This window comes from Coregonus clupeaformis, chromosome 14 (assembly GCF_020615455.1).
Source record: "Coregonus clupeaformis isolate EN_2021a chromosome 14, ASM2061545v1, whole genome shotgun sequence".
Lineage (NCBI taxonomy): Eukaryota > Metazoa > Chordata > Actinopteri > Salmoniformes > Salmonidae > Coregonus > Coregonus clupeaformis.
Genome location: NC_059205.1, coordinates 21110586 through 21124954, shown reverse-complemented (window position 1 = coordinate 21124954; position 14369 = coordinate 21110586). Strand labels below are relative to the sequence as shown.

Genomic DNA, 14369 nt, shown 5'->3' with positions numbered 1-14369 from the left:
ATTTGGGGCACCACGGAAGAAGTTGTTTGACGAGTTACCATCTCCCGAATTAAACTCTTAGAAGATATATGTTATATATCAATAACAGTCAATTACTTCTTATCATTCTCATTCTGAACGTCGCATAATCCTTGAACCTGCAAGAACCCTAACCTTATTGATGAATCAGCAATACACAAATTGGCTTAATTATTTATTTACTAACTAACTAAATAATAACACAAGACAAACACACACAGGTTATTGATTACTAACATAATACAATAAAAACAGGTCCCTAGTGGACTGGACTAACAATAGCATGAATGCTTGGGTAGAAGGACGGTCAGAGTGGAAGGGAGAGAGAGATTCAAACTATCGTAGTTACTGCGGATTATAAATGCAACATGTATTTACGTGTAGCTGCCCTCAATAGTTGAGTTGATGATGTAGGCCTATGGTTTGCCCACTAGAGATCCCAATGTACTTGGTAGAGTTTCTGGTCATAGTTGTGGTTAGAATGAATAATTCAAATGTACCAGCGGTGTCTTTAGTGAAAGTTCTCTAGACGACTATACATGCCAGCTGCAGACTGAAATGATAAGGTCTAGTGCATTGTCTTCTTCTTCACCTTGTGAAGAGGTTGAGAGTTTCTGAGTTTCTCCATTTCAAACGTGTGGACTAACGTCTCACGTTCTCTGGTCTTTCTGGTCTAACCATTTTGTAACGTGTAGTTTTGTCACGTCTCCTCCCGTTGCTCCCCTCCGGCGCTCTGATTCGCCGGTCTACTGAGCCACCGGTCTGAGCACATCACTTCGGCAACACCGGAATAGAAACCCAATGCACCCTAAGCACCTCCAGCGCACCTGCACCTCATCATCTCATCACCTCCCCTATTTAGCCCTGGACTGTTCCTTATGATGTTGTGTGTGATTGTTTAGCTTCGTTTCGTGTACTCTATCTTTGTTATATCTCTTTGTCATTGTTTAAGAAAACCTTGACCTTGTTAATTCCTGCGTCTGCGTCCTGCCTCTTTGTATACTCAGTACTCGTCACAAGCTTCAGCTTCACGCTTCTTGGTCTTGTAGAAAATCAACCATTTGCAACATACAGCTTATACCGTGTTATGCTTGGTCTTCCTTTGGTAATGGAGTTGTAATTTTAAACCAGTTTGTAACGTTTAACGCACGCTTTATGTCTGCTGGTCTAATGTTAAAATGTTTTCAAGGCCTTTTTATGCACTCGGGTGTAAAGGGGCGTTCCATCATGTTTGTGCTCATCTGGGCGTGGCCACTGACTGAGAACAAATCAATATGGAAAACAATAATCTCATCTAGAATGCTAAAATCACATTGTTATCTTCATAAAAGTATTATTATACTTAATCATTCGTTTTATACAACAATTAGATGCAAACCTCATAACTGGGAAGTGCACCCCCCAGAGATAGTTATGTTGTTCCACTGTCTTTAATGACATCACAACATAGTAACAAACTTGACATGATTGTTCTTTAAGTCCCCACCAACCATTTCCCACATACTTTTAAGTAGGAATCTTGTTTCATTATCCACTTTTGGATGTTGGAGTTTTGGCAGGAAGACTTCCTTTGTTAACAAAGGGGTCCTTTCTCCCAATACTTCATGGCAAGTAAGAGAAGGTCTGCACGGTATTTACGACCAGTCATAAAACTGGCCCCCAGGAAAGGGGGTGTTCAAACCTTTGCCTAGCCGGCATGTTTGATCCTCAACCCATGAGGGCAAGTCATGACAACAGCATGTTCCAGTTCCCGCCAATATCCACCAAATTCGCACAGCCATTGCAGAGGAGTGGGACAACATTACACAGGCCACAATCAACAGCCTGATCAACTCTATGCGAAGGAGATGTGTCTCGCTACATGAGGCAAATGGTGGTCACACCAGATACTGACTGGTCTTCTGATCCACGCCCCTACCTTTTTTAAAGGTATCTGTGACCAACAGATGCATATCTGTATTCCCAGTCATGTGAAAAATGTAAATCCATAGATTAGGGCCTAATTAATTAATTTCAATTGACTCATTTCCTTATATGAACTGTAACTCAGTAAAATCTTTGCACGTTGCATTTATATTTTTGTTCAGGGTATGTATTCTAACTCCCCTCTCCCCCTTCTCTTCTCTCCCTCCTTAGAGAACGTTCTCAGCTAGTCCGTACTCAGACCCTATCCAGGTATACCCTAACATAGCCAGGAGTGTAGAGCAGCCAGAGATGCTGTGGGTCATGGGCCCTGTCCTGGCTGTGGTGCTCATCATCATCATCGTCATCGCCATTCTGTTCTTCAAGAGGTGAGACACTGTGTATGTGTGAGACACTATGTGTGTGTCTGAGGGGGGGTGGATGAAGGGTGGGGGAGATGTAGGGTATGTGTGTGTTTCTCTGTGTGTGTGTGTGTGTGTGTGTGTGTGTGTGTCGTAATGTGTGTGCCAGTGACACCGCCTTGATGCAGGTTACCACACATTGCATCAACGACTGTGATTGTTGATAAAGACACACTGCACCCCTATGCAACTCTCTGCACCTCGTGTGATTCTCAACCCCTGCAATTGAAATACCTCCTAACATTACTTGTTATAAAACGGATGCGTCCAAAATGGTACCCTACTTTTGACCAGGGCATACCCTTCACACTCTGACAGACATAAGAGAAAAGAGAAGTATTTAAAAATAATTAAAACCTGTTTTCTCTCTGGCTCTTTAGCCTGTCATAAGCAACAATAGACTCTGAAACAGGCAGGGACCACATACAAAGCCAAGTCAGCCTGACACACACACACACACACACACACTCACACATGCACGCACACACATGCAGACACAGACACTGAAACACACAAAAGCACACATACACATACAAAGAGCCCCCTCACCCCCATCCATGCTGTTGACTCCATCTCTCCCCTGCCACCCTGTAGCATAGACTGTCTCTGACCTTTCATTCCCCACTGCTGTGTGAGGGCTGCAGCTCCAGTAATAATAGGCCATCAGACTGCTACCTGCTGGGGAGCAGGGCCTCTGTCTCGTTCTGTCTCTCTGTGTGTGTTAGAGATGGTTCACCACAGACAGACAGTACTAGATTGACAGGAGCTATAGGAGAGAGGCAGATAGGTTGCCTGGCCTCCCTGCCAGCTTGCCTTTTCACTGCACATCTCTAGATATATCAGAGAACAGTGATACTCTCTACTTCTACCTCAACTGACTTTAGGGCTAGCTAACCCGAAGGTTGCTGGTTCAAGTCCCACTCTGACTGTTCCCCCCTATATCGCTACGTTAGGGCTCTGATCACTATTAACCCTCCTTCCCTCTCCTCTATGTTCTCTCCAATGTATGCAGCAAACAGGAGAGGTGGGTACTTACTGTCACATATTAGCCATGGTTTCATCCACCTCGACTAACACCCTGCCATTCGTTGTCTTGCTATTCAGTGATGTGGTCCTGATTGTTCAGAAACTCCTGGCCTTAGCAGTACTATGTTCTAGTACTATGGTTGTACACTGTAAAATATTTGAGTAGTTTTAACTTCCAAAATGTTACTCTGCAATTTTGGACTAGTTATTATAAGTTATGTCAACTCAGTACATCAAGTTCAGTTGTTCAGTTGACAAAAGTTAGGTAACTCGTCTTAAGTTGAAACAACAAGATGTTTTACAGTGTATTAACTAGTGCATTTCCCACCTCCAGTGTCATGTCATGTTGAAATATCTTGTTTTGTGGCTGTGGTGTATTACTGTGCTGTGTTCATTATATGATCGTTGACAGTGGTGTGTGGTGTGTCCAGGTCAACCCCAATCTGAACACACACACACACCCTTCAAGGTCGGCTCCAATCTAAATTGTCTGACTCAGTCTGTCTCTGTCTGAGCTGGGTCTCTGTCTGAATGGCCCATTGTCAAATAAATGCCAGGTGGGGTGACTAATACTGCGGCCCAAATGGCACCCTATTGGGTACTGGTCAAAAGTAGTACACTATATAGGGAAAATGGTGCCATTTAGGACGCTGACGATAAACCAAGAATGATCGACACAGGCCAAACCGACCACTTATCGTTGAATTTTTTTTGATATTGTTAATTACGTTAAATAACCTATATGGCCCTACTATAGAATTTTGAAGTTTTAAATAAATTAAGTTTGCTAATATTGATTATTGTTAATTACACAAGGGGTGGTGTTACAGGAGAGTTCGCAGTACCGGAGCGACCCGCTAGGTGTCATCCTCCGACAACCTTAGGCACCTCCTCACTCACAGTCTGGACTAATCATTATCTTATTGGTGTCACCTGTGTCTACCTGTTTACCTGTGTATTTATGCCCTCACTTCCCTGTGTTCCCTTGCTCTGTTTTCTCTGCTAGTTCAAAATGTATGCACTCACTAACTGTAAGTCGCTCTGGATAAGTGCGTCTGCTAAATGACTAAAATGTAAAAATGTAGTTCGCGATGCCAAACAGTACTAATCAGTGTCTGATCGCGAGACGTATGTACAGGTACTTGAGAAGTGTTCTCCCTGTTTCATTGTTGTTTTCAGTCACCGTTAGTATTTTGTGTGTTTGCTGTCAGCCTGTTTTTGGAGAACAATTTGCTCCTCCTTAATTTTTTCGTGACAAGTCCGTTATTTTGTATCCTGGTTTTGGGACCACCAGTAAAGATCCTTGTTTCACCATCTCTGACTACTGCCTACTGTCTATCCTGCACCACAACTGGGTCACATCTCACACCAACCCTTACAGAAAACAGAGCCAATATGGACCTAGCTAGGGCAGCGCAGTATCGCAGCGCGTTGGCAATGCAGGGAGCTATGCTGAACCAGCACGACCGCAGCCTGCAGCAGATCACGAGAATCTCCGCCAGCTGAAGATTGCCGTGCAGAGCCGGGTGGACACCCGACCAGCCCCAGCAGCCGGCAGAGCGGAAGCCGCGGCAGCGGCGTCTCCAGTCTCGCCTGTGACATCGCCTACCACCTCCGGAGAGGTACGACGGATGTCCAGAGGGCTGCAGGGAGTTCCGGACTTGGGCTCAAGAGGCAGGATGGGAGGAGGTCGTCCTGGTCATCCTTTACGCGCAGGGGCTATCGGAGGGGATGAAGGACGAACTCTCCTTCAGGGAGCTGCCTGAGAGACTGGACGGCCTCGTCGACCTCTCGGTGCGGGTAGACAATCAGCGTCTTGAGAGGGCGCATGAGAGAGGATGACGCAAGACACTCTTGTCCAGGATGGAGAAGCAGAGACGTCTGTGCCAGGGACGTTGCCTGTACTGCGGCCAGGCAGATTACCACTGCGACTCAAGTCCGGAGAAGCTGGGAAACGGGAGAAATCGCTAATATCGGGAGGGGTGCTAGCGAGCCGGAACCGAAACCCCAATCCCAGAGACTCCTAGACTTTTCTCCCCGACAGGGTTCAGTGTGGTGGATTCGGGGACCGCGGGAAACCTGATGAACGCAGGGCTGGCCCAAGGGTGGAGCATTCCGTAACTCTCCCTCTCCGAGCCGGTTTCGGTCATGGGCCTGGACGGCCGGCCGTTGGGGTCGGGCTTCATCAACCGGCGCACTGTCCACGTGCATGTCCGGGTGGCAGGGGGGCTATGGGAGGATATCCAGTTTTTCATTGTGGACTCTCCAGAGTGTCCCCTCATCCTCGGGTACCCCTGGCTGGTCGCCCACAAACCCCGGATAGACTGGTGGGCATTGGCCATGCATTGATTACCGGGCGCTCAACGACATAACGGTTAAGAACCGCTACCCACTCCCCTTGATGACGACAGCATTTGAGTCGTTGCAGGGAGCCCGGGTCTTCACCAAGCTGGACTTACAAAATGCCTACAACCTGGTGAGGATTTGGTAGGGGGACGAGTGGAAGACGGCTTTTAACACACCCAGTGGGCATTACGAGTACCAAGTCATGCCGTTCGGTCTAGCCAACGCGCCTGCGGTGTTCCAGGCGTTGGTCAATGACGTGCTCCGGGACCTCCTCGACTACTGCCTCTTTGTGTATTTGGATGACATCCTAACATTTTCAAAGAACATGAGTCAACACCAGCAACACGTTTGGCAGGTCCTCCAACGCCTTCTCCATCACCAGCTCTACATCAAGGCGGAGAATTGCGTGTTCCACACAGAGACAGTCTCCTTCCTGGGGTTCATTGTCACTCAGGGGGATCAACGGATGGACCCAGCCAAGGTCAGCGTGGTACTGGATTGGCCCCAGCCCTCATCCCTCAAGCAACTACAACAGTCTTTAGGGTTCGCTAATTTTTATAGGCGATTTATTCGCAATTTTAGCTCCCTAGCCGCTCCATTGACAGCCCTCACCCAGACGAGCTTGCGCTCCTTCGCCTGGACCCCGGAAGCGGGGAACGCATTTGAAGTGCTTAAGCGGAGCTTTACATCGGCCCCGGACCTAGGGAATCCTGATCCGTCTCTGCCATTCATTGCGGAGGTGGATGCATCAGACATTGCAGTGGGAGCAATCCTGTCTTAGCGGTTCCTCACGAATGGTAAGACTCACCCCTGCGCGTTTTTCTCCATTTGGCTGTCCCCGGCAGAGCGGAATTACAACGTGGGGAATCGTAAGCTGCTAGCGGTCAAGCTCGCCCTGGGGGACTGGAGGCATTGGCTAGATGGGGCCCCACATCCATTCGTCGAATGGACTGACCATAAGAACTTAGCCTACATTCAGGGGGTAAAGAAGTTAAACTCGCGCCAGGCCAGGCAGTTCGTCCCTGTGGACCTGGTGGAGATGGACAACCCCATTGTCCCCAATGCCCTGATTGCTGCCCCAGTTTTGTGGGGAATCGATAGGCTGGTCAGAGCTGCGCTACGGCGGGAGCCTGATCCGGGCGGAGGTCCATTGGGGAGGATATACGTACCTAAGGCTACGCGCTCGCGACTGCTTCAGTGGGCGCACACGTCCGACCTCACCAGCCAATCCGGGGGACGCCAGGACATTGGAGTTCCTGCGTAGGAGGTTCTGGTGGCCATCAGCTGAGGGGGATACGTGCGCCTTCGTGGCTGCTTGCCTGGTGTGCGTGCGCAAGAAGAGCTCACGTCAGCCCGCGGCAGGGCTGCTCGGACCCCTACCTATCCCCAAGCGTACCTGGTCCCACATCTCACTGGATTTTATTTCCGCCCTACCCCCCTCTGATGGATACACAGTCATCCTGGTTATTGTGGACCGGTTTTCGAAGGCTGCCCACTTCATTCCCCTTCTCAAACTCCCGTCGTTTTCCGGGTTCACGGCCTTCCCCAAGATACAGTGTCAGATCGGGGTCCTCAGTTCACCTCCAGGTTCTGGAAGGCGTTCGCCACCTGCCTCGGCGCCTCCGTCAGCTTGTCTTCCGGCTTCCATCCCCAGTTGAACGGGCAGACGGAGCGTGTCAACCAGGATCTGGAGGGGGTGCTGAGGTGCTATGCCTCCAGCAACCCAGCTACGTGGAGTCAGCGACTGGCGTGGGCGGAGTACGCCCACAACACCCTTCTCTGCTCGTCCACAGGCATGTCCCCCTTCCAGTGCCAATACAGGTACCAACCACCCCTATTCCCTGAGCAAGATGAAGAGGCTGTGGTCCCGTCGGTCCAGGCCCACATCAGTCGCAGTCTTCGCACCTGGAGGCAGGTACGGGCGCCGTTTAAGCTGGCCTCGGTCAAGTCTCAACATCAGGCCAACCACAGCCGTCGCCCGGCCCCGGTTTTTCGCCCGGGACAGAGGGTGTGGCTCTCCACGCGGGATCTTCTTCTCCGCGAGGAGTCCAAGAAGCTGTCCCCCCGGTTCGTCGGGCCTTTCAGAGTGGTCTGGTGAGTCAACACAGTGGCCTACCGCCTGCAACTACCCCCCACCATGCGGGTTCGCAGTTACGGAGCGACCCACTAGGTGTCATCCTCCGACAACCTTAGGCACCTCCTCACTCACAGTCTGGACCAATCATTGTCTTTTGGTGTCACCTGTGTCTACCTGTTCACCTGTGTATTTATGCCCTCACTTCCCTGTGTTCGCTTGCTCTGTTTTATCTGCTAGTTCTCGATGCCAAACAGTACTAATCAGTGTCGGATCGCGAGACTTATGTACAGGTACTTGAGAAGTGTTCTCCCTGTTTCATTGTTGTTTTCAGTCATAGTTAGTATTTTGTATGTTTGCTTTCAACCTGTTTTTGGAGACCAATTTGCTCCTCCTTAATTTTTTCGTGACAAGTCCGTTATTTTGTATCCTGGTTTTGGGACCACCAGTAAAGATCCTTGTTTCATCATCTCTGCCTACTGCCTACTGTCTATCCTGCACCGCACCTGGGTCACACCTCACACCAACCCTTACAGGGTGGGTCTAATCCTGGATGCTAATTGGTTAAAACTGCATTCCAGCTGGTGTCTATTCCACAATTTACTAAATCTATGATGTTGTATTTACCCTGCTCCATCTGACTGCGCAATCCACTGTCTCATCAGCCCAGTCAGACAATTTATATATACTAGATCTACGCTGTAAAAAGCATCTAGACATTATCTCCCATTTCTTTTAGACTAGCATTTGGTTTTCAACAGCAGAGATTTGTATTATCCTTGCTGTCTGTCTCTCCAACATTTGCAACATTTGCAACATTGTGTCAATATTGAAATTTGATCTCCAGCTGTCCCATAGTAATGAACGTATCGGGAGTCGGGATGAGACAGACAGGCTGGCAGCTTTTCTCAGCCAGTCGAAATCATGAATCAGCCTCATTTTTATGCGTATACAGTGGGGGAAAAAAGTATTTAGTCAGCCACCAATTGTGCAAGTTCTCCCACTTAAAAAGATGAGAGAGGCCTGTAATTTTCATCATAGGTACACGTCAACTATGACAGACAAAATGAGAATTTTTTTTCTCCATAAAATCACATTGTAGGATTTTTAATGAATTTATTTGCAAATTATGGTGGAAAATAAGTATTTGGTCAATAACAAAAGTTGCTCAATACTTTGATATATACCCTTTGTTTGCAATGACACAGGTCAAACGTTTTCTGTAAGTCTTCACAAGGTTTTCACACACTGTTGCTGGTATTTTGGCCCATTCCTCCATGCAGATCTCCTCTAGAGCAGTGATGTTTTGGGGCTGTCGCTGGGCAACACAGACTTTCAACTCCCTCCAAAGATTTTCTATGGGGTTGAGATCTGGAGACTGGCTAGGCCCTCCAGGACCTTGAAATGCTTCTTACGAAGCCACTCCTTGGTTGCCGGGCGGTGTGTTTGGGATCCTTGTCATGCTGAAAGACCCAGCCACGTTTCATCTTCAATGCCCTTGCTGATGGAAGGAGGTTTTCACTCAAAATCTCCGATACATGGCCCCATTCATTCTTTCCTTTACACGGATCAGTCGTCCTGGTCCCTTTGCAGAAAACAGCCCCAAAGCATGATGTTTCCACCCCCATGCTTCACAGTAGGTATGGTGTTCTTTGGATGCAACTCAGCATTCTTTGTCCTCCAAACACGACGAGTTGAGTTTTTACCAAAAAGTTCTATTTTGGTTTCATCTAACCATATGACATTCTCCCAAGCCTCTTCTGGATCATCCAAATGCACTCTAGCATACTTCAGACAGGCCTGGACATGTACTGGCTTAAGCAGGGGGACACGTCTGGCACTGCAGGATTTGAGTCCCTGGCGGCGTAGTGTGTTACTGATGGTAGGCTTTGTTACTTTGGTCCCAGCTCTCTGCAGGTCATTCACTAGGTCCCCCCGTGTGGTTCTGGGATTTTTGCTCACCGTTCTTGTGATCATTTTGACCCCACGGGGTGATATCTTGCGTGGAGCCCCAGATCGAGGGAGATTATCAGTGGTCTTGTATGTCTTCCATTTCCTAATAATTGCTCCCACAGTTGAATTCTTCAAACCAAGCTGCTTACCTGTTGCAGATTCAGTCTTCCCAGCCTGGTGCAGGTCTACAATTTTGTTTCTGATGTCCTTTGACAGCTCTTTGGTCTTGGCCATAGTGGAGTTTGGAGTGTGACTGTTTGAGGTTGTGGACAGGTGTCTTTCATACTGATAACAAGTTCAAACAGGTGCTGGCATTAATACAGGTAACAGTGGAGGACAGAGGAGCCTCTTAAAGAAGAAGTTACAGGTCTGTGAGAGCCAGAAATCTTGCTTGTTTGTAGGTGACCAAATACTTATTTTCCACCATAATTTGCAAATAAATTCATTAAAAATCCTACAATGTGATTTTCTGGATTTTATTTTCTCAATTTGTCTGTCATAGTTGCTCTACCTATGATATTACAGGCCTCTCTCATCTTTTTGAGTGGGAGAACTTGCACAATTGGTGGCTGACTAAATACTTTTTTCCCTCACTGTATACAAAGGAAGGTCAATAGAAAAACACAATTCAGCTAATTTACTGTCATTGCAGCTTCAGTTTGAAGCTTTTGTGTTAGCTGTGTAATGTTAATTGGATATCTCTTCTGAACAGTGGCCTGGCGACAGAGCAAATGTTCTATGCCAGGCGAAATCGCGAATGAATAGCTCATTGTTATGGATGCATCCAAATAAATGTCACTAGAAAACCGTTTACACAAATGCAAACGAAGATTCTTTGTTGTTATTCTGGCTGCACTGTTTGACATGACTGTAAATTAGCCGTTTGCTAGCTACAACAAGGGATAGTCGTTGCCAGCCATCATGCCAACTGAACTTTAATTAACGACTGGTCGTGTCCACAGATTTTTAACAAAATCTTACGACTGGGAATCTCTGGCACACCCGTCGCCACCGGCAGGTAACACCCTAATTTTGTTGGATTATCTCTGAGGATAAATGTATAATATTAATCAAAATACATTTTTAATAATATTCAATCATTTTTATATGTTGTATTTTATATATGTTTTATTTCGTTTTTCCAGGCCTAATAACACCTGTGCCAGTATACCCTTCTCCGGCATTATCACTTAATAGGAAAAATGATAGCTTTAAACATTTAACATAGTAGTAGCGGTTTTAAGGCTAATATAAAAAATAACTGTGGTGCACATTAACGTTAATCGTGATAATTCAGTCAATTTATTGTGATATGGATTTATGTCCATATCACCCAGCTCTAACGCACACACACACACACACACACACACACATATTGGTTCTGTTCCGAGCAATAGAGAAGATCACACAGACTCTGGCCTGCTCATCTTCTATCAGCCAGTAGCAGCGAAGAGATGCACACTTAAAAACCTTATTCCTTATGATTTATTTTCAAGCTCTTAAAATTAAGTCTACGTTTGGGGGTCACCTGCTAACATTAGCTAGTATTAGCCTAAGCTCTGTAGCGTCAGATAACAGTTGCTGCGGCCAGGTAGAACCTGTAGATGCATGCCATTCTCACTGTACACACACACAGACACACACGCACACACACACACACACACACAGGTTTGATGCAATTTTCTAAGTTGAATGTATTTTTTAAAATATATATTATACTTTGTATTATCATTATTATTATTGTAGGCCTATTTAAGAATCTGAACCGGTGTCACGATCGTCGTAAGAGGCAGGCCAAGGCGCAGTGTGATATGCGTACATTCTTTATTTACTAGTACACACGAACAACACAACAAACCAAAACGATATCGTGAAGTCCACGGTTAAACACCAAAACAAACCTTACACGGAACAAGATCCCACAAATAACAGGTGCCAACAGGCTGCCTAAGTATGGTTCCCAATCAGAGACAACAAGCAACAGCTGCCTCTGATTGGGAACCACCCCGGCCAACATAGAAACACATGAACTAGAACATGAACATAGAACAAACAACATAGACACTACACACCCTGGCTCAACTTTCAAGAGTCCCCAGAGCCAGGGCGTGACAACCAGTTCTGTGTTCGAACTGTCTTTTCTTGTTGTACTCCGTATTTAGTTGAAAATAGGTTAAAAGTAGGTTGTAAAATAAATTAATTTGTTCGGTAGTTACTCACTTTTGTTGGTAATTACTGCAATAAAGGCCTAGCCTGTTAACACTACTGTGATGAGGTGGTGTTGTAACTGATCCCGGCAGTCTGAGTCGGGTCCTGTCTGTGGACTAGTTTTCTGTTCGGTCGATCTCCAGTTTCCCGAGGGTTCGGGAACGCTCCGGGAGCTCTCTTGATTTCGCACCTGCATCCCATCAGCAATCTGCACACCTGGTCCTGATCATCACCCTTCTTAGGCTCTGGCCTAACATCCATTCCCTGCCGGATCGTTAGCCATGAACAGTAGGTTTACTCAGAGTATCAGTCTTAGAGCCTAGCGTTAGTTTTGTTGTTTTTGCACCTTGTTGGTTTGTTGCCTACTTACCCCGTTTTGTTCCATCTGCAGTCACCGTCCGGAACCTTCATCCAACCTCTGCCTGGTGGTCGGCGGCTGCCGACCAGGATGGGATCAACTCACTGCACCCCCAAAAACTAATCAACGCCGCCCGCTCTGTTCCCTGGATTATTCAGCATCACTCTTGAATTTGTAAATAAACTTACTCACCTTCGTTTCAACTTACCTTGTCCTGGTCTGCTTCTGGGTTCTGGCTTAGCACTTCGTGACAGAACGATCCGGCCAGTAATGAACCCAGCGGACCTGGACTCTGTTCCGCCATGCCATTACCCAGCAGGAGAAGATGTTGGGCCATCATAGCACGGTACTACAGGAGATCGCGTTGTCAGTTCAGAACCTTTCTACCGGTCTGACGAGGTCCAGAACCAACCAAGTGTCGGTGGAGGATCCACTACGGTTTCACCCATCTCGCCTGCCGCTTCTGAAGCTGTGTCCTTCCGTGAGCCCAAGGTTCCGGCCGCCGGATAAATATGGGGGGAGCTGGGAAGATGCCGTTCCTTCCTTATGCAGTGTGGATTAGTGTTCGATCTACAGCCCTACTCTTATGCCACAGACAAGGCTAGGATAGCCTTTGTGATTGAGTTGCTGCGTGGTCGGCGCTGGAGTGGGCTTCAGCCGTTTGGGAACGACAGGATCCCTGCATGGCTTCATACCAGGGGTTCACGGCCGAGATGAGGAAGCTCTTCGACCATTCCGTCCGAGGGGGAGGGACGCAGCTAGGCGCCTGTTTTCGCTTCGCCAAGGAACTCGCGTAGCGTGACGACACGTGATCGAGTTCAAGACGTTGGCTGTGGAGAGTGGGTGGAATGAGGAGGCTCTGCAAGCGGCCTTTTACCAGGGTCTGTCGAGCAGCTCAGGGATGAGTTGATCTCCTATCCGGAGCCTAGTGACCTGGACAGCTTGGTAGCCTTGTCTATTCGGGTGGATGTCGAGTCCGAGACGCGAAGGAGGAGAAGCAATGGGTTCCGTCCAACCGATCAGCTTCTCAGGTTCCAGTCGGTCGATCAAACTCGCGGCTCGCTAAAGTTGGGAGGACTTTTAGCGAGCCAGTTTCGACTCTCTCAATACCTCTGTCAGACCCCGTTTCCGGCTACCCTTATGAACAGGAATCAGAGCTTAGCGATTAACGCTTTATCGATTCAGGTGCCGATGGAAAGCTTTCTTGATGCCGAAGTTGGTGGAACAGCTGGGGCTTTCCAGGAGCAATTGCCGGAAGCCATTAACGACCACCTCTGAGCGGCGGTAGTCGCACGTATCACGATGAGGACTCGAACGGTTAAGATGCTGTTGTCGGGAATCATTCTGAGATGATTTCATTCTTCATTCTGCCGTCTTCCCATGTTCCTCTGGTCCTGGATACCCCTGGCTGAAGAACACAATCCACGTTCGATTGGGTGACGGGCAAGAACGAGTTGGAGCCCTTGATTGTCATGCTAACTGTCTCAAGACTGCCTGCCCCATTCGGTTCCCAGTCAGGTGATTGAGGCTAAACCCCCAGATTTGTCCCTGGTTCCCGAGACATATCAGCCGATTTGGGGGAAGTTTTCAGTAAGCAGAAGGCTCTGTCACTCCTCCCCACCCGACCATATGATTGTGCCATCAACCTGTTCCCTGGCTATCTACCCCAAGGGAAGGTTATACAGTATCTCCCGACCTGAACGTGAGGCTTTGGAGACCCTACATCAAGGAGTCCTAGCTGCTGGTCTCGTTCGTCCCGTCACGTCAACCCTGGGGCAGGATTCTTCTTTGTGGGAGGTAGAAGGATGGCTCTCTTCGACCGTGTATTGATTATCTGGGTTGAATGACATCACGGTCAAGAACAAGTATCCCCTGCCCTTGATGAGTTCTGCCTTCGACTCCTTACAGGGTGCTACGGTGTTCACCAAGCTAGACCTACGCAATCGTATCACATGTCCGGATCAGAGAGGGGGACGAGTGGTTGACGGGTTTCAATACACCCGATGGGTCACTTCGAGTATCAGGCTGATGCCGTTTGGACTGACCAATGCTCACGGTATTC

At 47.8% G+C, this 14369-nt stretch overlaps 1 pseudogene; it reads left to right on the top strand.

The window, feature by feature from the left end:
- LOC121581369 overlaps nt 1-14369 on the top strand; it is a 207231-nt pseudogene that overhangs the window by 145962 nt on the left and 46900 nt on the right.